This window comes from Pelodiscus sinensis, chromosome 23 (assembly GCF_049634645.1).
Source record: "Pelodiscus sinensis isolate JC-2024 chromosome 23, ASM4963464v1, whole genome shotgun sequence".
NCBI lineage: Eukaryota > Metazoa > Chordata > Testudines > Trionychidae > Pelodiscus > Pelodiscus sinensis.
In genome coordinates this window covers 18317525-18342313 of record NC_134733.1, presented here as the reverse complement: position 1 = coordinate 18342313, position 24789 = coordinate 18317525, and the positions used below count along the sequence as shown (strand labels likewise).

The window sequence follows — 24789 nt, the reverse complement described above, 5'->3', positions numbered from 1 at the left end:
CCGTTTTGTAGAGCATAAAGGGATAAACTCCATATACTCTTGCTAGGGATGTGAAGGACTAGTTGACAAGCTTGTCAACTAGTCACTGCCCACCCCTTTGCTACTTCTATCAGAAAGAGGCAGCAAGGCAGGGGGAAAGAAGAGGGTACTTCAAGCGGCAGCGCTGCATGCGGGCTCCATGCAGCGCTGGGGCTTTGAAATGCTGTTGTGGAAGCCTGGTGTCAGGCTCCTCTTGGCATTTCAAAGTGGCAGTGCCACATGGAGCCTGGGATCAGCTGGGGACTCCACGCAGTGCTGCCACATTGAAATGCCACGGGGAACCTGACTCCAGGCTCCCGCAGTGGCATTGCAAAGCAACGGTGCAGTTCAGAGCCTGGGGTCAGCGGGGAGTCCCCAGCTGATCCCAGGCTTCATGTGGCGCTTTCGCTTTTAAAGTGTAGCAACAGCCCTACAACCCAAAGAATGGATTTTTCTCCTCTTTGGCAGAAGGTCCATTATTACAGAAAGGATTAAAATACAGCGATCAGTCCAAAAGGAATTGAAATATATGTTCTAACTGGGCTGCATTGATAGAATAGCGAGGTCCTGTGAAGGAGTCAGGATCTCAGACCTTGACCAGACTGTCTCTGAACATGGAATTGAAAAGCCTTCTTTCAAGTGACTATCCTGGGATATGAATTTAATCAAAATCCAGGTTTAAAATTGTTCTCTATTTAGATTTGTTAAATCAGCTCACACATTACCCCATACTCTCAAATTTAAAAACAGTAGATAAGTTAAAAGCACCTCCAACTTTCCATCCCAAGTAGATTGACTTATTTCATGAGAGGTTCCATGAGTTTACTCTCTTTTTGTACTTCTCAATAAGCAACATTATGATTGCAGGAGCATCTGTAGAGAGTATTGGCATAAGGACCCTGAGCTACTGAGAAGAAATGTCGCATATTGAACCAGAATCCTCTAAATGTAAACTAACTACATGAAGGCATTGAAGTTGAATTGTATGCTTTTCAGTAGCTTTGTAAACACAGAGCATGCTGTCCAATAGAAGTGGCCTCCTGGGCTGGAACTTCAGGTTGTGTATTTTTTAATGTGTTCACACAGTTAGCTTCAGTTGCAGCTATCAGCTGATGGACCTTTTAAATCGGGCATGCCTTATTATTGTGGCTTCAGCAAATGGATCAATAGGTCCATTCTGTCTGGATGAATGTTTAATCCAATCACTGTTGAAGTGGTTGCCGGAGAGTGGATGATATATTTCCTTTGGTGTTAGTCCAATTTGTTAATTGTATCATGGAGTCAATATTAGGCAAAGGGAGAAGGAATCTCTGAATTTGGTCCTCATAAAAACTTGTGTAGGTTGATTGCCACACATCTAGCTTCTGCTGACATTGAAAGTTGTATGCTTTTCAGTGTAGACTACAGTTTGGGTGAGATTTGCTTTTAGGTAATGTAGAACACATTTTTTTGTAGTATAATTTAGCTTGGTACATAATTTGACTTGTTCTAGTACTCGTCAAATAAAAAAGGAGATGAAGACCATAGTAGCAGCATAAACTTGCATAAAATCGAACTCATTATATTGTCTAATGGAGGATACATAGCTTGAGAGGGGTTCAGTATTTCACTTAGACTAGCAAATGTGTTATTTTTAAATGTACGGTATATTTCAAAATGTTTGAAGTAGGTGTTTGAAGTATCTTTTTGCTAGAAATATGTTTATCTTTGTAAACTGGTTAGGAGTAAGAATGTCAATGTGTAGATGACTACATGATTAACTGATAAACCTAAGCTTATCGGTTAATCCTATCAACTATGAACATTCCCCACCCTCTTGCTACCTCTGTATCAGAGGGGCGAGGGGAGAGCGGATTCACAGGAGGAGCTGACTTCGTGGACCTCCCTCCCCCCCTCGCCCCTGTTGCTGCCTCCTACAGAGGCGGGGAAGGGGGGAGAAAGCAGGAGGAGCAACATGCCCCGCCATGCTGCTATTGCCTCTCCGGGGGGGGGGGGGGCAGGGGAGGCTGTCATGGAGCAGCCGCTGCTCCAGCATGCCATGGAGCAGCTTCTGCCATGGTCAACTTGGGCCTGCCACAGACAAAGGTTGCTCTGTGCCAGCAGCCCTTGTCCATGGGGGGGTTGGACCCATCCCACAGATAGGGACTGCTGCTGCGAAGTAGCTTCTGTCTACAAGGAGCTTGGACCCCGCACAGAAAGGCACTGCTGCCTCTGTATTAGAGACAGCAGTGCAGGGTGACAAACGGGAGCTGGGTTGCACAGGGAGCTGGTTTTTAAACTGATACAGAGTCAGTGGCAGGGGGTTCCCTGGTACTGGGGCCGGAGTTCACTGGCTGCCAGATAGTTATGTAACTGCTAAAATTTGATGCAGTTACATGGCTAGTCAATTAGATGCTATCTAATATTCCTAGTTAGGAGGGACATGTTACATTTTTATTCTAGGTTTTTGCTAGGTTATGATTACATCATTGGTTGTCACAGCTGGAATTAGCTGTAAATTGCTTGGATCAACAATACTGAGTGCTTCCACTCCTTTGATTTTAATGTATATTTTTGTTTAAAAGAAAATATGCTGCTGTTGGAAATTCCTTTTGTTTTAAATTGTCCAAAACTTCTAACTCATTGATTCAGCTGATCTAGTAATAAGATGACATACCCAGTTTAGAATGTATGTTAAAGATTAGTCAACTGTCCGATAAGCATTTGCTTATCGGATAGTCTTTTGGCTAGTTGACTAGTCGATATTCCCCCCCCACACCCTCCTCCCATGAGATAGAGGTGGGAAAGGGGTACTTCAAGGTGGCTACTGCACAGCTGATCTATGGATCAGCTGTGCAGCAGGCTGCCCCTTTAAAACACTGCCTCTGTGCGATTCAAAGGGGCAGCCATAGACTCTCCAGCTGATCCCAGGCTCCCTGCGGCATTTCCCCAGAACCCGGGATCAGCTGGGGAGTCCCCAACTGACTCTGGGCTCCATAGCAGCTGCCCCTTTGAAATGCGCAGAGGCAGCATTTTAAAGGAACAGCCCACGGCACAGCTGATCCACCGAGTTCCGTGTTCCTCCTTTGAAATGTACAAGAGACCCAGTAGGTCTAGTCAGTTAACCACATTTTAACATCCTTATTATAAACATATTGTCTTCATACTGTAAGTTTACTAAAAATGAAATTGTTTCTACTTCACTTTGCATGGTTGTCAAATAATTGTGTATTAGGAATGTGAACGGGTAACCTTGCTGGCTGATACTTATCAGGTAATGGTTAACTGATTCCCTGGGAACAGCCCTCCACTAGGGATATGAAGGACTAGTCAACTATCCAATAAGTAAATGTTTATCGGATAGTTGACAAGCTTCCCCTCTCCCCCTTTGCTGCCTCTATCAGAAAGAGACAGCAAGGGGGAGGGAAGAGAAGGGGGTAATTCAAAGTGGCAGCGCCATGTGGAGCCCAGGGCCAGCTGAGGTGTCCCCATGCTGCCCGCGGTGTATCAAAGTGGCAGTGCTGCACAGAGCCTGGTGTCAGCAGGGGAGTACCTGCTGATCTTAGGCTCCACGTGGCACTGCCACTTTGAAATGCTAGAAGGAGCCTGACGCCAGGCTCCATATGCTGGGTCAGCAGGGGAGTTCCCAGCTGATCCCAGGCTCCAGGCCGGGCTTTTGCCTTTCAAGTGTAGTAACAGCCCCTAGGGCTTGTTTCTACACTTCAAAGGCGGAGATGCCCTATTGACTAATCAAATAATCGATGCCAAATGCATCGACTGTTTGATTAGTCAGTTACTCATAATTTAACTTCCCTACCCCCCACCCATAGCTTGCTATGGGTGGAGAGTTGTTCCAGCCTCATCAAGCCCCTGTGCGAGGCTAGGAGCTTGGCATCCCGCTTAGTCGGTTAACCTAACATTTAATGGGGTAACTGATTAATGGGATTTTACATCCCTACTGTGCATCAGAAAATTTCATGTTTATGCAGGTACTATATAATATATACCCCAGTTAACCCTTGTTCCAAGATAGGTAATTGTCCTTTACAATTTTATATTTTTTTCCCCTCCATTGCAGAATCTTGGTTTACAATTCACAGTATATTTTTTCATACTGTCCCTTGTTCTTGAAGCTAAAGGTCTTTTTTTATGATAATAGGAAGAAAAACTCGGTGAAGTTGAGCAATTTCCTTTGCATCAATTGAAAATTGGGTTAGTTGTTATGGCCATAAGTGGTTCTTCCAGTCTTGACAAGGAATTACTAAGTGAATTACAAGTGAATTATTGTGTCTTGTTGTCTGGACAGACTGCTGCAAGTTCACTTGGTTCAGACTGGTTGAATCTGAGGGTGCAACTAAAGCAATTTTTACCCAGAATTGTGGATCCTACATTTCGTGTAAGGAAGTTAGATAACCTCTCAAGTAAGGTCAGATTTCTTTGCTCTTTTCATCTGTCTTTCAACTATGTACTGTTGAATTGGATTTCTAATAGAACTTTCCATTGGCATCCTAAGGTAATGGACTTTTACCATGTCACATTGTGCTCTTGGGGTCTCCCCTAGAACTGCAAAAATACTTCCTATTAGTGCTGTTTACGATATTTGTGCAGAATAGATAATTGTCTGTATCAGTGCACACCAGCAGACTTTTAAATCCACATCCTTGAGGTAAAAGACCCTATTTTCTGAACACTGAACCCACCCAGTGTTCTCAAATGTCACCACAACCTACAAGGACAACCACAGAATATCAACATCACAGTGAAAGTAGTCAAATCTGATTCCTTACCCATGGTTGAAGTGCTGAAGAAGGTTTTCTGTGCCAAAATACCACTTTTTAAAACACTTTTGGGTATATTTTAAGAAACATCTGTCACCTTTGAGCTCTTTTATCTGTGGGTAGTGGTTTACAGGGGGTCCTCGCTATAAGTCGAAGATATGTTCCAAAAAACTTGCACTTATAGCAAAACAACTTAAAGTGGGGAATTTTTTTTCCTGCAGCTGACTTCCATTTAAGCACATTGGGGGGAGTGGTTCACATGACTTATAGCAGGGAATGGGAGGACACATCAGTTCCTACAAATGTAACTACTTTAGTGTGGAATGGATGTGTAGCGGGGACCTCCTTGTACCTCATACCCTCAGTCTTGGTCCCCACCCAGTTAACTTTTAGTGTCTACACCTCTGAACAATGTATGTTCTTTCAAACTACATTCTTTCATGTAAGGGTATCAGACTTTCCTTAGTCTTGCATGAGGTGTTCACTACTATGTCCTTAAAGGTGCATTTTTTGGAGGCGAGCAGTGACTGGGTAGAGGGAAGTGTTCTTAAAGGAAATTTTAGCCATAAAATTAATTCCTTCACCAGTTGCTGACTATGTATCATATCTAGTCATCTTAAAACCATCCTTGAAGAGGTCTCTTCTCAACAGTGATAAGCTACTTACCTGGATAAATAGATCCAGGAAAAGGTATCTGCTGTGAACCTAGGTTTCTTCTAAAGAGAAATGATATCTTCAGAATCCTAATTCTTTCTTCGTGTGTTTTAAGAGTGCTGTGTGTCAGCTAGATGCATCAGTTTAGAATGTTGAGCATTTTACATATAATTTCCATGTATACCCTTTAATTTCTAGTGCGGTTTTTCTTTTAACAGTTTGGGATTTTTTGTTTTGGTAACTGCATAAAGAAGTTCCAGCTCTGAAATACTTTAAACCCTTTTATTTGTCCAAAATGATAGTGTAGTATAACTTGTTTAACAAAATAACAGCCTTTGCATTCCATATGTACAACTAGCATTGCTATGTGTTAGAGCTTAAGTAGAACCGATCCAAAATATGCAATTTTACAGCTGTGTTTCCTCCACTATTAAGACTTCTCAAATATTTTTTTCCTATTTGGAAAAATCTTTATATTGACTCTCAAGCAATCTTAGAAATTTAAAGAAAAGACAAGTACGGTTCATTGCTCTCTGGCGGTGTTAAGATGATTATATACAAAACAACAAAGACATAAAAAGCTAACTTGGAGGAAGTATGTAATTGTGCTTTAGGGTGTGGCTTTTCTTCGTTCTGATTCCTTTCCAATTTCCATTACTAATCATGGTCATTTTTGTCTCATGCAGGCTTCCCCCAGCTTGTAAAAAGGGTAGAGAAAGAATTGTGTTTTGTGAACAAGGAACTTTAACTTTTTAGAGTTTTTTAAAATATATTTTAATAAAAAATATTTAAAAAAGACTAGAAAATTCTTTTATTATAGTAATTTTTCCCAGAGGAGAGGCATATGATGTTAGTGAGCAAGTTTCTTGAGACTTATCAATAAGCTACCAGTAGTAATGCTTTTAAGTAAGAATATTATCATTACAATAGCCTTATGAGTTTAAGCAAAATGCAGGACAATTCTTATGAGTTTAAATTTCCTAAGTAGACTAGGGGGCAGTGCCTCATGCTTGCCAATCTCCCTCGCCCCTCCCTGTCTCCGGTGGTAGGCAGGCCCAGCTGTCCCCCTGGCCTCTCTGCTCTCTCCAGCCACTTTACTCTCCCCCTCCCTCCTTCTCTCCACCCCGCTCCCCTCTGGCTGCCAGAGGAGGGGCGGCCCAGGCCAAAGGTAGTGAGAGTGGTGGCAGTGACTTCTCGCTGCATTCTGGGGTCCTCCTCCACCTGGCCTGGTATCACATGTGATCTGTTATGCCAAATTGCAGTTTTTGTCTTAGAACTGAAATGTTTAAGTCACTAAAAAGGCAAGATGAGTGAATTCCATCTTGGCTGCTTGCTCATTTTTAGATCTGACAGCTGTTTTGTGCAAGGCTATGTTAACAAGGCAGCAGCATATGCATAGTTTTATGTTGTAATGACTGTCTTTATAAGAGCAAAATATAGATGTTTATTTCAGGTAAATGAAGATGTAGTGTATATATAGAATACAGTCAAAATTGTGGAGGAACACTAAAAGTGAGTCTTTCTTTTGGGGTCTGTAATACTTCCATATTGTTTGTTTCAGAGAGAGTTTACAATTTCCCCTCATGCAAATTGTTCCAGTCCAAGCCCATGGACCTGTCAGGCATGTCGGAGTATACAGTGATTTAAAAAAAAACAAACCTTCAGTAAGGGTTGACTGACTTTGGTTTACTAATGGCTGTTTTGTTATTATCTGAGTCTCTTTCCCCCCCTTTCTAATACATGAAAAATAGACACAGGGATTTCACCCTGTCTTCAGAAAAAATCATCTCTCAGACACAGCACAGGACTGAGGACTTGGAAAGCTAGAAGTATATTGGAATCCATTTTGCAGTTGTTATACTCAAAATTACTACGGGTGATCCTTGTGAAAAAACAAAATACAATGAAATATTTCAAAATGTGAGTTATGTGAATAAACCTATGCACTATGAGAATCACTTCAATCAGTTAGATATATTAAACTTTCACTTACGTAGTATTTTTGTGCTCTACTTGCCTTAAAAAAATAGAATAGAAGTATAGCTATTCAAGCAGTTTAATAAATCACATGTCACATAATGAAAGTTTACTAATACTTTATTTCTATCTGGCTTTTTTTTAATTGCCTGCTAAGCAAAATATGTTTTAAGGTCAAGTCTGGCAATACTCTTATTAAAGGAAAAAACAAGAACATGTGTAGATTAATATATCTTGTAGAAAGAAGGTGCCCAGCTACACTAAGCTTTGTAATATTTCTGTCTGAATATAGCAACACTTACCATAACCATAGAAATAGACGTGCAGCTTCACTTTTCTAGTAGCAGAAATGATGCTTTGCAACCTACCAGATGACATTCTGGAAAAATATATTCACTGATATGAGATGAGTTGGATAAATTTTCAAAGCATGAAGTGGAAAGTGGATGGTGAAGGGGGAGAGGAGAAGCGTATGTATAAATTCAGTTTATTATCTTTAGACCTACACATTTTGAAAACAGATAAAGCATATAAGATTAACCTATTTAATGGATACATAAGACCCTCATAATGGAGATCTTTACTGAACAAAAGAATTCTGAATAAAAATTGGACAACTTTGTTAGATACTAATGCCCAAAATGCCCTTCAAACTTATAGCTATATCTTAGAACTGTTAAGGTTGAAAACTGGGAACAAACCAACAGTTTGGGGAATTCTGTAGACAGTACAGTCCTACCAGAATCTACAACTACCAGGGCTGCAGGAACTGGAAGAAAATGCAGTTGTTAATTCTTACACAGCACTGTTATGAAGCAGTCAGGAACTATTCAGATTATTGCCTTCTGATGGATGTCATAGAATTTGAAAGTTCTTTTGATTTTTTTTTTCTGCTCTTTAGAAATCATGCTACCACATATTAGTGATCAGCCGTGTAGACAGTAAGAAATTACCATAGCAATGAAAACCTGTAGAGTTGCATTTGTCAGCCTTAGAATGCTTATCTGAAATATGTTGTGTTATATAATACAGATGAATGTTAGTACGTAGATAACTAAACACAAGCATCTACTAAACCCCCTAAATCGAATGCCGGAAGATTAACTGCTGCAGCATCGATTAGCAAAGCTTACAAATAGAACCTAGGAATCCTTATTCCTATTCCTGTACTTAAACCACAAGACCACTCTTCCTTTCCTTAATTGGTGCTTTCTGAAAACAGTGTTTAACAGTAACCATTGAAGGAGGGAAATAACATCACTTTGAGGTTTTTGAACACTTGATTCTAATACATATTAGGTGAAGAAAGGGGGAGTAAAATTCACTCTGTAATGAAAGCACCATTCCATATACCCTGTATTATCAGTTTTGAAGTGACAAAGCTCAAATCAAATTCTGCATCAAAACTAGGGAAGAGCAGACATAATGTTCCTGATAACTTAACAGATAGCAAGCAAGCAAAACTCATTTTGCACAATCAAAATCTTTCAGGCCTTGTATGTACAATAGAACCTCAGTTACAAATACGTAAGGAATGGAGGTTGTTCAGAACTCTAAACAAAATGTTATGGTTGTCTTTCTTTTAAAGTTTACAACGGAACATTGACTTAAGACAGCTTTTCTTTTGGCCATTTGCTGCATAGTGTAGTGTTCTGATACCAAAACTTTTCTCGCCTGAAAAGAGGGGGGAAGCTCTGCCTTGAATTTTGACTTAAATTTTCTCTGAAGGGAAGAGGACCAAGTGAAGGTATCAGATATTAGCTCAATTTGTTCAGCCCTAGATTGTAAGATATTTCAACTAGCAGTACATTATTTCACCCAGAAGTGAAATTTAAATTCTTCTCATACTAACAGAAATTAGCATTTAGTGTTGAGGGAACATCAAGTGTATGTAGTGGTAAGCTTGGAATAAGATTACAGATGTAACCAAGTGGCATGTCCTGTAACTCTGCCTGTATTTAAATAAGTTTTGCTTTTGTCAGACAGTCTGCTATGTAGCATTCTCCCTCTCCCTTGCTGTCTCTGTATCAGAGGCACCAAGGGATGGGGAAACAGGAGCCGATGCTGGGGGGAGCTGGCTTAAAAGCCATTGCCGCCTGCCCTAGCCCGCTCTGCTGTCTCTGCCGCCTGGGGCTGCTGTACCTGGCATGAGCTGGGACTGAGCAAGCCCAGCTGCACTGGTTCTGGGAGCTAACACTACCTCTCTCCCGCTGCAGTTCTGCAGTTTAAATGTAGTAGGAGCCAGACTGCCTGTGCACCAGGCTCTTACACAATTAAACTGCGGAGCTGCAGTGAGGACAGCTCCCAGACTGAGCGTGAGCTGGGACTAAAGCGTCCTCCCTTATCGACTACAGGCAGACCCCGACTTACGCGGATCCGACTTATGTCGGATCCACACTTACGAACGGGGCTTTTCTCGCTCCGGAGCTCACGGGCGGCGGGTCGCCACCTGTGTCCTCCGGGGCGAGAAAAGCTTCTCCCGGTCTCCCTGGTCTGCTGGGGGGGGTCCAGCAAAGCCGCTGGACCCCCCCAGCAGACCAGGGAGACAGGAGCAAAGCCGCATGGGCAGCAGGGTCCTTCCTCCTGTGCGGCTTTGCTCGGGTCTCCCTGGTGTGCTGGGGAAGGAGGGGGGGCGCAGCTAGTGTGCCCCCCCCCCCCCAGCAGACCAGGCTTTTGTTGCGGGACGCCTCGGGTAGAGCAGCTGGGGTGCTGCCAGGTTGGTCCTGTGGGAACCTACCAGGCAGCGCCCCAGCTGTTCTGTCCCAGGCTCCAGATTCAGCAGCTGTTGAAACTGATCAGGCTGATTCCAGGAAGCTGGGGGCAGAGCAACTCTGCCTCCGGCTTCCTGTAGTCAGCCCCTGGTCAGTTTCAGTGGCAGCAGCTGAATCTGGAGCCAGTTCCGACTTGCATACAAATTCAACTTAAGAACAAACCTATAGTCCCTATCTTGTACATAACCCGGGGACTGCCTGTAATATGATTAGTCAATATAATTTATATCGACTACACGATTAGTTAATTACTCACTTCCTAACATCCCTACTCTGTACTCTGCTAAAGAAGAAAAATAAATAAAGCAGTACTAATCTAATCTGCTTGGACCCTACCCCCAAGAGTTGTCACAAGCATGTTTGGTTTTAATATCCCCCCCATCAAAACTAATGGAAATCTTTTTGGCTGAGATTCTGTATATTATTATTCAAGTTGCCCTAATAGTAAAAAAAAACCCAGTTAACTGAAACTGGTGTTTGTATGTGTTTTGCATATATGTGTTGCTGCATGGTAATTGATTTTTGATCAGGTTATCTTATTCTAGTTCCTAGACCCATGATTTCCAACATGCTAGTCACTAGCCACATGTGGCTATTTGGCTGGTTGAGTGTGGCTAGTTTGCTATAGCTACTGCTTCAGAAGTGGTTGGGCATCATGATCCTAGATTATAATGTAGAAATACTTTGTGGTACCCTACATAATTGCTATATAAAACTTCACTTTTGTTAAGGCTCACTGTTGGATAAATTAACTGATGCATGGATAACTGCTATGTTAAAGCAAAATGTATGATACAAATGTAAAAAACTTACTTAAGCCATTGGTCCACTTAATCATAATTCATACTAGAAGTAACTGCACAATCGCTCCTAATTATTCCTTTAGCACAAATTAATAAAAATTGGAATGTTTGTACACTTTCATTTGGAGATTTTTGTTCATACAGCTGCTAAATCTTTTTGTGGAATAGATATAAAGCTTTTGAAGATGTACTACTTCAGAACAGTCAATTTGAGTTTTGATTTGACGTAGGCAATCGCATGATAGAAGTTTTATGTGTGTACCATCTGTATATGTGATAGTCAGTGAGTTTGCCAAACACGCATATGATCATGCACGTACATAGCTATGATATGTTACAGGGCAATACAAATGCAGGTAGAAGCACAAAGTTTCATACAAGGGGAGCTGTCAGGACTTTGGAGGAGCTTGGTGAACAGTAGGCAGGAAGCTGTTTAGGCGTAGGGAGCAGCATAAACATTTTTTCTCAATTTTGAATTTATTTTGAAGAGAATCTGAGACGTAAACAGGTCTCTAGTAAATATTGAATTAAAATGGATTGGCTGTATGTATGTTTGGTTTGACGAATAAACTATTACTTTGTTGGGTATTTTAGGTTATGGATGTGGTCTCACTTCATCTACTACTATACTTCCTGCAATGTGGTATGTGACTGACTGCATCAGCTGCAGTAGTGTATTGCACAATTAAATAAATGTACTTTTTTAGGGATGCTCTTAATATGTTAAAATATGTTTACATTAGAATGCTCATTTTATTTAAAAATAATGAGGTTTAATATATTTCTTGAAGATAGCGTGTGTGCAAGGTCAAAAATGAGAGCTATAGAATAGTGGGTGGGTAGTGAGTCAAAGATAAGGTACACAGCAACCTTTCCAATTAAACTACAGCTTTGTGGATTTATCTGGAGGCTGGGTAAAAAAGGAAATAAAATATTGAATCTGAGTTTGTACTAAATAAATACATGCATAGTTATCAAACTCCATGCCATTTGAAGTTAAAAGTAAGGATGTTAAGTATTGGGTAATTGACTAATTGAATAATCGACTATTCAGTTTATCAATAGGGTGCCTCCTCCTTTGACGTGTAGCAACGGGAGTTGAGGAGTAGAATTGTGTTGTCTTGCTGACGGTATTCAGGCATTGATGACACATCAGTAGAAAACGTGGAATATTGTGTCCGGCTTTTTGGTGCCACACTTCAGGAAAGATGTGGACAAATTGGAGAAGATGCAGAGAAGAGCAATAAAAATGATTGAAAGTATAGAAAACATGATGTGTGAGTTAAGATTGAAAGTAATGGGTTTGTTTAGTCCAGAAAAGAGTGAAAGGGGCCATAGCAGTTTTCAAGAATGTAAAGCAGGACTACTCCACTTTTGAAGCTCCAGGGGCCACACTTATACTTACGATAGGTGCAGAGGGCTACAACTTAAGTGTGATTGGTTACACATGCAAATATATATATGCAAAAAGCTTCTTTCCCACTGACGGGCATGAATACAAAAATTAAGACAAGACTACCCAACCCGCAAGCCCAATTAAGTCCGTTCTGTTGATATTAATAAAATGTAACATTTACCCAATTTCCACCAGTATGATAACACTTTTAATGAGGAATGGCAGTCCAGGAATGTAACTACTAAAACTCATATCAACAGAAGACTATTATATTGACTACTTTTTTATTTTGACTCCCAGCCACAAGTTGACCCCTGCGTAAACCCAAACCTCACTGTGGGCCACAAACAAATGGGCCATGGGCTGCATGTGGCCCTCAGGCCACGTATTGAGTAGCTCTGATGTAAAGAGTTGTTACATGGAGTACTTAACCTCTGATGACAGGATTAGAAGCAGTAGACTTAAATTGTAGTAAGGGAGGTTTAGGTTCTAGGGATGTAAAATCCCGTTTAATCAGTTGAGCAGTTAAACGGTATGTTCAACTGGTTAGTCACTTAAACGAGGTGGAGAGATCCAGTGGGTCTAGCCTCTCCCTCCTTCTTCCCCACCACTGGTGGGGACTGCTTTGGCCAAGGCCTGGACGCACTGCTGATTAGCTATAACCAGTAAGCATCACCCAGTAAGAGTGATGCTTATTGGTTCACCAGTCACATTCCTAGGTTGGATATTAGAAAAAACTTCCTAACTGTCCGGGTGATTAAGCATTGGAATAAGTTGCCTTAGGGAGGTTGTGAAATCTCCTTCATTGGAGATTTTAAAAAGCAGGTTAGACACCAGCCTGTCAGGGCTGGTGTAGATAGTGCTTGGTCCAGCCATGAATGCAGGGGACTGAACTAGATGACCTTTTGAGGTCCCTTCCAGTCCTATGTGTCTATGCTTTCAATTTTATGTCACTGGAAAACAAGCGTTACCTGGTTGAGACAGCAGTGAAATAACTTCAATTTAAATTGAAGATAATTTTTGAAATCCTTGTGGGCTCAGTTGCAATACTACAAACTTCAGATAATTTTTTTGTTACCTCAGATGAATGAAAATCTTTAACTTGTAAGGTAGTTCTAGAAATAAAAAATTCTGTGTTCAAAATATTATGGCTGATCAAGAATTTAATTTGCTTTCCCAAAGAATATATTAAAGAGTTGCTAAAAGCTTTGGTTCCTTTTACAGCACAGATTGGTTGCCTTTGGGCACAAGTGTAGGTTCTGTACTATTAATTTCCAAAAATATCCACTTTAGAAGGGCCAGCTCAATGTTTTATAGGGTTAGGAGGTTGGTTGATTGCAGTGTGTCTCTCTTATATAGTACACCACTGAGTAGAAAATATTTCATACAATTGTGCTAGATGTTCATCGCTCAGGTGCGGACTGTTTTTAAAGGCCTCAATCAGGGTAATTTAATCTTGATTAAACTCAAATATCAGTCTTTGAGAGCTACCCAGTGTACACATAACAATCTTAGGAAAGGGTGGAGGTTTGTATTCAAACATGCAACATGTTTGGTTTCTGATTCCTGTGCTTGAATGTGTTTATACTGCTGTGAGAGGAGGGTGTGTGCAGAATTAGAAAAGCATCCCATTGGCTTAGAAGAGTGTTCAGCATATCACTGGAGTCAGTTTTTAAAAGCACTTCCTAGTAAGTATTTTAAAGCAAGTTGTTTTTGCTATTTTTTTTTTCATTTGAGTGTGTTAAGATTTGGGGTAATGTGTAAAATGATAGAAATTGAAAAGCTGTCTTCAAACTCCTCTCCCCCTCCTCCCCAAGGAAAAGTGATGCCAGGGTGGTGGTGGAAACCAAAGTTTATATTTAATGAATGCTTCAGTACTGACAAATTTCTAGCAGACAGTCTGGTTAAACTGTTACCAGTGTAACAATTCTCTACAATTTGAAAAACTGGGAAACAGAAAATGGGTTTTATATGGGAGAAAGCATTTCTCTGTTTTCAGTACAGAGGTTTTTATCTCTGAAACTGCTAGATTTGCACCCTCTCAGAAGCAGCGTGTTTTGTTCTTAGCCCCACCTTTTCCATCTTTCCTGGAGGCGGAATACTTGAGTATTTTTGGGGACACTATTTCCACCACACTCTGCACTGTTGGCTATAATCCCAGCCATCTTAGTGCAATGATCTAATTGCCTAAATCTTGTTTAACACATTGTCCTTTTATGGTTTTACTTCCTTTCTCTCCTGTTTTTAAAGAACCATTCTTTTGACTGTGGTGATGAGAGCTTTACAGGTCTCAGTTTACCAGGAGTAGCAAAGCTGTTTCAGACAAGGCCTCTGGCAGTTGAATTACAAGGTCCTCCTCACTGAGTCAGGACTGTGGTGTGATGAAAATGTGTTGGTCTGTAATTTTTAATCTTGTTTTCACAAGACTATATTTATCTAAAAATGGAAGCTTGTGGCACTGCAAACTTTTTTTTTTCTTCATGGTTTATCTAGTTTGTTCTTAAGTACGAACTACAATGTTACGTTGAAAATAAATTTTCCACTATTAGGGTTGCTTTGTGCAGCCATCACAGGATACTCATGTAGTATCTGCTCCAAAAATGAAAATAAACTTTCTGCAAAATAGGTTTGGGTAACGCCTTTTTGGACTTTATAGTTAATGTGGACCTGTCAGATAGCATTCAGAATGTATGAATGGTCTGTGTGGTCTGTGGCTGTCCTATACTAGGCGGGGTGTGGCTCAGGAACTGTTGGAGTAAGTGGTTTTTAATTTGAAAACTAAGGGTACGTCTACACTTGCACCCTAGTTCGAACTAGGGATGCAATTGTTGGCGACCGAAATTGCTAGTGAAGCGGGGATTTAAATATCCCACACTTCATTAGCATAATCTCGCCCTCGCACTTTTCCGATCGCCAGCTGATTCGAACCAGGAAGTGCGCTCCAGGCCGCTTTAGTTCAAATCAAACCCCTTGGTTTGAACTAACGTTACTCCTCATTTTTTGCTAATTATGCTAATGAAGCATGGGATATTTAAATCCCTGCTTCATTAGCAATTTCGGTCGCCTACATTTGCATCCCTAGTTCGAACTAGGCTGCAAGTGTGTAGACATGCCCTAATTGTGCATCATTATTATAGTTCTACTTTAGTTAGAGTTGTTGACTTCTAAATTTTCTCAACTAGGTTAATGGCAAAAACCAACTGCAGATTAAATCAGTGAGATTTCAAGTGTTCAGCTATAAGGAAGACCATAAACTTTTTAAAATATGAAATGATTGAATGAGACATAGAGAAAGCTTAATGGAAGTGTATTTATGCTCTGCTTTTGACGGTAGATAGTGGTTAGTTTTACTTTTTATTTTTAGAATTGCCATCCACTGCACACATACCATTTGTCTTATGAATGGATTCATAGTCCCCTGTAAATGTTTCATCTTTAAATGAGCTTGGATGAGAATGAATAACCAATATTCTCACAAGCTTAACCTTAGCGTTGGTCATAGAAGTGGATTCTCTAACTAATAGTCTGCTTTACAAGCAGAAAACACATTTAAAAATTGTGTGTAAACATCTAAAAATAAGTCAGGATTGTTACAAAACTATCCTTTTAATCTTAGGTTACTACACGCTTCAGTTTGCCTTCCTGCTTTATACTTAGTATAATCTCCTATTGTCCTGACACAGCAGCCTTAAAGATATACTTTATCTGCATTAACACCCTTGTTTTACATCTCCCTACATAGTGAAGACCAGTAATGTTTTAGACCTGTTTGTGTGTTTAAGGGAAGATGAATGTCAGTGCCATCCATTTGGAGGTAGGGCCATCAGTTATGGTGCTGAGAGGTATATAGCCTGTTTTCAAAAAAAGGAAAAGTCAAACATCTTCATACAAGTCGTTAATGCCTTCTAAACTGGGAGTATTGGGAGAAATTTGAATCAATACTTTGTAATAGCAAATCCTTTTCTCTTCCCGAGTGCTACTTCTGTTGATTTTTTTAGGTCAGTCATCTTTCTCCTGTTGTAATTTGCAATATTTTGTTTTCACTTAAAACAAATACAGGTTGTACCTTCCTAAACAATGATTCTGGTCCAGCAACATATTCCTGGACCTCTGAGCCCAGGACCGGGGAGGTCTGGTGGTGGGGCAAGTAGGTTGGGCCAGCGACTCAGCTGGGAGCTTCGTGTCAGGGGGAGGAGAGTGGATGGCGTGGCAGCTAGGAGCTCTGGCCCCAGCAGTGGCCAGGGAGCTCTGGCTCCAGCTGCGATGTTCCGTGGCTGCCACCAGGGATGGAACTCTGCAGCTGCCTGGCTCCACAGCCGGGGCCAGAGCTTCCTGGTTGCCATTGGGGTTGGAGCTCTCCAGCCGCTGGGCCCAGAGCTCTGTGGCCAGGGAACTCCAGTTCTAGTTGCAGGCAGGGAGCAATGACTCCAGCCCCGGGGCCCAGCCCCGACAGCAGCTGAATCGGCAGCAGCAGAGCCAGCTGGAGACGGTGGAGCAGCATGGGCCATTAGGGAAGGGACCTCTCCTGGTGCAGCAAATCCCCTCATTCGGACCAGTCAAGTCCTGGGGGTGCCAGACTAGAGAGGTCCTAGTAACAACCTTATTTAAGTATGGATAACAAGCTTTTCTTAATACTTTTAATTGCTACTATTAGCAGTGATTGGGAGCTGAAGGGATGATGGCACACAATGCCTAATGTTGAAAACCAAATATTTAAATTTTTCACATTTCAGTTTTTAGTAGGTGCCTATGTATTTGTGAAAATCATTTTTATTTTTAAATGAAACAAGCTTTTTTCATAATTAGAATTGGCTATTCTCTGCCAATGGAAAAGTTCATATGGTCAAAGTCGCTTGAAGTTGGTTCTTATTAATTTCTCTCCAATTCTTTCTTTGACCTGTTGTGTTAGTCCTATTCTAAATCACAATTCTTATAAAGAAAGACATACAAAAACTGATGTGGGCTTTTTGACATCAGTACTTAGAATGTCTGTTACATTCTTTGGGAAACTGAAGTTACTATTTTTGGTAGCCTTGATGATTATTCATTTTGATTTCTTTTCTTTACAGAATTTACATGTTTGACAGTAGGTATCGGCTTTCCACTGTAGTGAGAAAAAATGTAAGTTGAAAATTTTAGTTGCTTTTTATTGCATGGCACTTAGGAGGAATCTCAAGCTATTAAAATAGATCTCGTTGTATGTAGAAGGACACACTGAAGTTGGTAGATTTAAAATTTCAGCATCTCATTTTATGTCATCATCCAGCTATAGTTGGTCTCTCTCTCTTTTTTTTTTTTTTTTTTAACAGGAGGGATTTTTAAATGGACAGGAATCCTACTCAGTAATAAATATAATGTGTGCCTGCTTTCAAGAATATGTAGGCAAAGAAGAAAAGCATAAATGCAACTGGTTTTCATCTCAGTGGGAGGAGGAAACTGTAATATATATTTAAATGAGACTATTCTCTCATAAATAAGGAATTATTTTATCAGGAGTGTATCCCAAAAGGTTTTAGGTAATACTGCTTCATTCTAGGCAGGTTTTTTTTTTTTTTTTTTAAATCTAACATCATGTTCCCTAAATAAATGCACACTAGCACAAACCCTCAAGCCTCATCACTGAACACTTAGGTTATGGTAGTGGCCACAGGGCTCACTGAGGATTGAGACCACATTGTCTTGAGTTCAATACAGGCACAGATAGTGATAGATCCTGCCTCCAAGACCTGACAATCTAGAACAGGCCTGGGCAAACTACCTTCCAGAGGCTGGATCCGGCCCACAGATGCAGCAGGGAGCCTCAGGGAGAAGCCCTGCCCTGCCAGCTTCTGCCCCCTACCCCCCACTGACAGAGACTGCTGCAGGGCTTTTTTTGAAAAGCGATGAGCCTTGACACCTCTCACCCCCAGCACAAGCCCACTGGCTGATTTCCAACCAATGGGAGCACCTTCCCCATAGCACCTGTAGCTGTTTAAAAAAAAATCACACGACCCCTGCAGCCAGTACAGGGGCGGGGCAGGCAGGGAGTCTGCTTGAGAAGGCTGCTGGCCGGGAGTCAAGCAGGGAAGTCTCCCAGCCAGAGCCTGCCTCTGGCACCCCAACCCTTTGCCTCCCAACTCCACATAACCCAAACCCTCTGCCCCCCTCCTCCTGCCCCCATTACCCCTCCCAAAGCCTGCACCAACAAACCCCCCTGCACCCTAGTCTCCTAACCCAGGTCACAAATGCCTCCTTCACCCAACCTCCATCCCAGACCCTGTATCACCTTCGTTAACATGAAAAGTGTGGCCCTTGACCACTTTCCAAATTCTTGGAATGGCCTCCAAATTATCTGAAAATTTGGCCTTGTTATTGGCCTTGTCATTGTTCATCCCTTCTTTCCAGATCCTTGATCTTAGTGCAGATCCTGTGGACACAAGTAATAATGCTTGCCCTGTCGAATTGATTACCTGTTCCTACTGTCTTTTGTTCTTTTAGCAAGTTTCTAATCCATGAAATAACTGTAATCACCCATAACTACTTTGTTTCCTTAATAGCTTCCTACCAGAGATTTTGTCAAAATTATTTTGGATGTTCAAATACATGACACAGTATATTGCTTTGGATTTATCAGTTTAACCAAAAGAAATTGTAAAATATCATATTTTGGTGGGCCTGTGATAATTTCACTAATATGGCCCTACCATAAATTTTATAAATTATAGCTTCTGCTTGCCAATATTGACTTGACACACTTGAAGTTAATCACATTCACAATTTCCCCCCCCCCCCCTTCCCCTGCTACTGGTGTGGAACAATTACGGTCATGCTAAACATCATCAGTCATGCAGTTCTTAGTTTCCGACTTGTGGCCTTGATTTTAAAATCGTAGACTAATAATTTTAGTTGTTTTTTGTTTAATCAATGTGTACTGTACTTTGTATTGCACTAAGAGAAAAAAGCAAGTTTAAGTTTATTAGGTCAGGATTTTAAAAATTAAGGGCCTGATTTTTAGACTTCATTGGTAGTTGTGAAGGAATCAGCACCTTCGAAAATCAAGTAATGGTTTTTTCTTTTGCCTTTCAAATAACTTGAGGCAATGCAGTATGGTTTGGGAATCCCCTCCTGCTTTATTAACCTCCCTCCGACAATGTTGTCTTGTGTTCTGAGCAAGTCGCTTAACTCTTTGCTCCAGCTATTTTATCTAGGAATAACTACTACATATTTCCACAGGGAGTTGAGTATTTTATGCAGAGTCTTGAAGATGTAATGAATGTTCACTATCCTTTTATAAGTAGTGCCTAATTCTTGTAATGGCTTCTATTTAACATGAGAAACTGCTTTTTCATTTATTCAGCTAATAAAATAGAAGCACCCAATCAAGAGCAAGTGATATCGGAAAGGTGGAGATAGAGGGTTGCAATCAAGCATGTTGCTCGTACATATACTCGTAATGAAGAACTTAAGAATTGGTCATACTGGATCAGACCGAAGGTCTACATAGTCCAGTATCCAGTCTTCTGGTTGTGGCCAGTGTCAGTACCCTGTCTTCTGACAGTGACCAATGAACAGAAGAAGTGATCCATCCCTTGTCGCCCATTCTCAGCTTCTGACAATTAGAAGCACCATTCCTGCCAGTCTTGGCTAATAGAATTGGGGTGGACAACAGCTGTGCATATTTTTTCTTTGTTAAAGGGGACAAAAATCTTATGGGTTCCCTCTGTGTAAACTTTATGCATAGTGAGATGGATTTATCTAGGATTTTGGTCCCATTGGGGCTGTGACCTGGGTACTGTGTCAAGTCCCTTTCACTAAACCTTCCCAGTTAATCTCAGTGTCTGTGTTGCTCTGCTGGTGGGCTGTGACCCCAACTCTTTGCCATCACTTGGTGAGACCAGAGGTTCTGGCTCAGCAGCACAGGTAGGCAGGGTCAGTGGTATGATCTGCACATCAGGTGACAGTCTCAAGGGGATCTCTGTGATCGAACCCGTCACAACTGGTAAATGACCTCTTGCAGGAAGTGAGAAGAGAGGCATGAGCTGTTAACAAAAGTGAAGCTCAACTGATCATCCAAAAGTGCTTTCGCATGCACAAAATGAAATGGAAAAATATTTTTCCTTATTTTGATAGTAATTGTAAGGGTAACTTTGAACAGTAGAGGCACAAATTTCAGATGGAGATGAGACCTAGAATGTTGGTGTCCCTTTAAGAACAGGGTAAATTTGTGATGTCTTGAGACTGTTACAAGATACAGAAAATGTTGAGGCACCTTCCAAGGAAAACTCTGAATTCTGTTTAAACAGTGGCACTTATGCGGCTTCATAGCATGTAGGCTCTACCACTATGAAAAGCTACCTTTGGTGTTACAAATAGGATTTCTAGCATATGATAGATTAGAAGGATGTCTGCTAATCTGATGGACATAATGTAGGCTCCTGTGTGAGACTCCTTGTACTTTTTAAAAAGTACAAGTCAGCTAGAACTTCACCACTTCAAAAGGCTTTGATCACTGTTTTATGCTCATTAGCCCGTAAAAATATCTGTTTTCAGGAGCAGAGATTAATTTTCTGGGCAACTTGTTTTAGGCCAGGTTTACACTAGATTGGGAAGGTTGGGTTGAGGTACACAACTCCAGCAAAGTAAAATATGTAGCTGGAGTAGGCTTACTTTAAGCTGAGCTTGGCATCATCTTCAGAAGGAGGCCCAGAGGAGCAAACGCTCCCATCAGCGTCCCTGATTTCTTGAGACTGTGAGGAGTACTGGCGCTGACTAGAGCTAACTTCAGCGTTTGATTTAGCAAGTCTTAACTAGACTTGCTAAATTGAATGCCATATCTATCTACAGCATGTCAAGTGGACATTTGGCCCTTGTTCACCTCCTTAAAATTGTTATACCCAGTTCATGTTTGGCAGGCATGTGACAGGCATTATTAACCTTTGTACATTGATGTAATTAGCACAATCATTATATACTCTAGCTGGACTATTTTATTACTTATGCACCATCATAACTAAAAAAGATAACTACAAGCAAAATCATACCCTCAGTACTTTCTATATTTCTGCTGAAGTTTTGAAATTAGGAATAATCCATCTTGCATATTTTTGTAATTGGTTGTGATGTGGAGAAAGAAAAGAACCCAGTTTAACTCTCAAAGCCTGGGTTAAATTTACAAGTTTGGTGGTTTAATTTTTTTTTGGTAAAATGGGGAAAAATAGCAATGGAATAAATGAGGTACAGTAAACTTTGCCACGGTCACTTTTTTTCCCTTTTCTACAGTATAACCATATACTACAATTCTGAAGAGGCTTTTGTAGTGTATGGCAAGAAGATTAAAGAATGATATATTTTAAAATAGAGCTGCTAGACTTTTCACAACACATAGATCTGTATTAGATTGAACTAAGTATAGTGCACTTCAAATTACATAGACTTAGTATATTGAAATATTAGATCTAATATGATTGGACTTAAACTCTAAATCACTCCTTTCATTGGAATGTCACGGTTCAGAACGAGTGCTTTATGTTTAGGGCAAAAATGTTGCACTTGGCCACTGTTTATTGAGCTTATTTCCCCATTCACAATAATGTTTCTGTGTTGGTAAAGTTCAAACAGCTATGAATTACAGTACATAGTTGGAGATTTTTAATCCTCAAACACTACCCTTGCAGCTATTTTACAAAAATCTCATGAAGATAATTTCCCTTTTCTCTGTAGGAGGAATAGTAAAAATACATTACACCATAGGTGGTGATTCTTTAGAAATATCCAATACCTAAATATCTTGCTTGCCTGTTTTTTTCTCCTCTTAATATTTAAGAAATGCAACTTGGAGGTGCAGCAAGAGTATGAAATATAGTTTCTTGTGATAAGAGGTAAAAGTCTCCAGATGTTACTTTAATAAGTTACCAATATGGAACTTATCTAGCTTCTGAATGTGGGAAAAGGGATAGTGAAGTAATTACGTATGTGGTGCAAATAACCGAACAAAATAAATATGAGACTTGGGTCATTTGAAGTTGCAAGGAATAATAAGCTACCTTGTTAAGTGTATATTTTAATGTCTCTTACAAAGAGATTTAACTACAAGGCATTTTTGTCAACAAGATTATGGAGATTTAGCCTCGTAGCAGATTCAGTAAAGCAGGTCAGCTTATGGAAGGAGATTTTGAGTGAGTTCAGTGAAGGTGTGCTGGAGTGGTATGTGGTGTTCTGGAAGACAAGGTAGCACGTTGAAGGGAAAGGGAGGTAAGTGGAAGATTGATGGCTAATATCTGTTTTGCTTACTCCCCCCCACAGTGATAATTTTGAAAACAAAATACATGTGTATGGCTAGAGTATTATTGATTCAGGAGAAGCATTTTTTTCAAAACCACAGAAATTGAAGTACAGTGTCTTCCTTGTTATGCTGACAGCTTCTACATAGTAATGTGGTTCTTCATACAGCTGGTTCAGTGCTTTTTTAAACGTTTTTTTTGCATAGCATTTTGTATTGGATTGTATCGGTCCATGTATGGGGATCAAGAACAACTAATTTCCACATAATGCCCCTTCCAATTTAATAACCTTACATTTTTGGGTTCATTGTCTTTAAAGAAAATGTGAATTTATTATTGGAACCTCAGAAAGCTCTGACAACTTATTTTTGTATAGAGACACAAAGACATTTTGTAATGTTTGATTCAAATGTGCACAAAAGGTATATATTACCCCTCCCATCTAGTTTATATTAGCATAAAATTTACTCTGAGACTTGATGTGAAGAGAAAGGAAAAATCACAAAGATGGTTAGCTGATTGTTTCTTAAACCATTTGTTTGTAAGAACCTCTCGCTGGGTTAGTCTTTTCATTTCCTGAATATTTAGTCAGGGAGTTCTCAGTCATGTTGGCAGGAGTTAACTTCCTGTTAATATTTAAACAAAAAAAGGACCTGTAGGGGAAATGTGCATTATTTAGTTTCTGGTGGTATTGTGCTAGAAATCAAGTTTGGGATTTGGAGTTTTATAATGTACATTGAAAGATTTTTAACTCTGAATGAAGGAGTATGTTTAACTGACTGTTGTGATGTAATCTTTTTAATACATTATGTAATGCAAAGCAGACAAGCATCTACGTTTTTTACACTTTTAGCTCTAGTGTGCCATGAAGTCAAGTATAGTATTTACTTAATTGAAGCAGTATGTCTAGAGGCATGTGAGTAAAAATCCGGACTCTTTAGTACTATTGCGACTATGCAACTCTCAAAATGTCAGTGGCAAATTGCTTGAACTCCTTGTCTCCATGTATCTGTCTATAAAATGAGAACAACGGCCCCTGTACCCCCAAAGTAGGCCACAACCCCGTGTTAAAGGGGTTAACAAAGCTGACTGTAAACAAAGCATGAGGATTTTAGCCACTGATGGGGGGGGGGGGCAGGGCAGGGCTCAGGGTTACAGGTCCCCTGTACCCTTGGAAGGGGTGGGGTCAAAGCCCAAGGAAAATGGTTTTAATTCCAGGCAGGGAACTATAGCCCTGAGCCCTTGGCTTTGACCCCATCCCTTCCATGGGCAATGGGGCTTGGCTACTGATCTCCCCCGGCCAGGGCACGGGGGCTTGGAAAAACTCCAGGAAGGCTTCAGTCTCCCTTCCTGAAGCAGTTGTCGTCGTTAGAAAGTGGTTGTGACACGAAGTTTGAGAACACCTGTTTATAAAGCACTTTAAGATCATTGGATGAAAGATGGTCACTAGTACTTTGGATCCTATATTGAGGAAACAACAGGCTGAGGTTTTCACTAGGGGTGTTAGATGTTGAGTAATTCAATAGTCAAGTAATTGTGTGAATTCTTAGCCGTTACTCGAATATTCCATAGTCCCAAGGGTGGGCTGGCAGTCACTGCACTCCGGCCCCACTCTTGGTGGCAGCAGGAGGCAGCAGCATGGGATGCCAGGTGGCTTTAAATGCCGGGAGGAGCCTGACGCTGGGCTCCTGCAGCACTTCAAAGCGGCAGCACCGCAAGGAGCCCAGACTCAGCTGATCCCAGGCTCCACGTGGCACAACTGCTTTGAAGCACCACTGCAGGAGCCCAGCGTCAGGCCCCTCCTGGCATTTCAAAGCAGCAGTACAACAAGGAACCTGGGATCAGCTGGAGATTCCCCAGCTGATCCCGGGCTTCATGTGGTACATTCGCCCTAGGGCTGTTGCAAAATGCATTGACTATTCAGTTAGTTACCCACAATTTAACATCCCTTCTGCAGCGGAGTTCAGACACCCACAGACAAGGGCTGTTATTTTGAGGCAGCCTCTGCCCACAGCAGGCCCAGACTTGCCACAGGCAAAGACTACTTTGTCGCAGCCTCCCCTACCCCCCAACTCCCAAGCTTGAGGGTAAGGGGGGCACTGGCACCATGGATCCGGTGATGGGGAGAACCAGCTTTTAAGCCAGTTCCCCCTG

The 24789-nt window shown here is 41.0% G+C and overlaps 1 protein-coding gene across 4 annotated transcripts in view; it reads left to right on the top strand.

The window, feature by feature from the left end:
* The window catches only part of GNB1 (G protein subunit beta 1), a 96423-nt gene that overhangs the window by 21834 nt on the left and 49800 nt on the right, over positions 1–24789 (top strand). For 2 of the 4 annotated variants that reach the window (XM_075906355.1, XM_006119216.4), the window contains exon 2: positions 17446–17497. The exons of the other annotated variants lie outside the window; for them this stretch is intronic. The gene's annotated coding sequence lies outside the window, so the exon portion shown is untranslated. The remainder of the gene's footprint in view (positions 1–17445; positions 17498–24789) is intronic. 4 annotated transcript variants of the gene reach the window in all.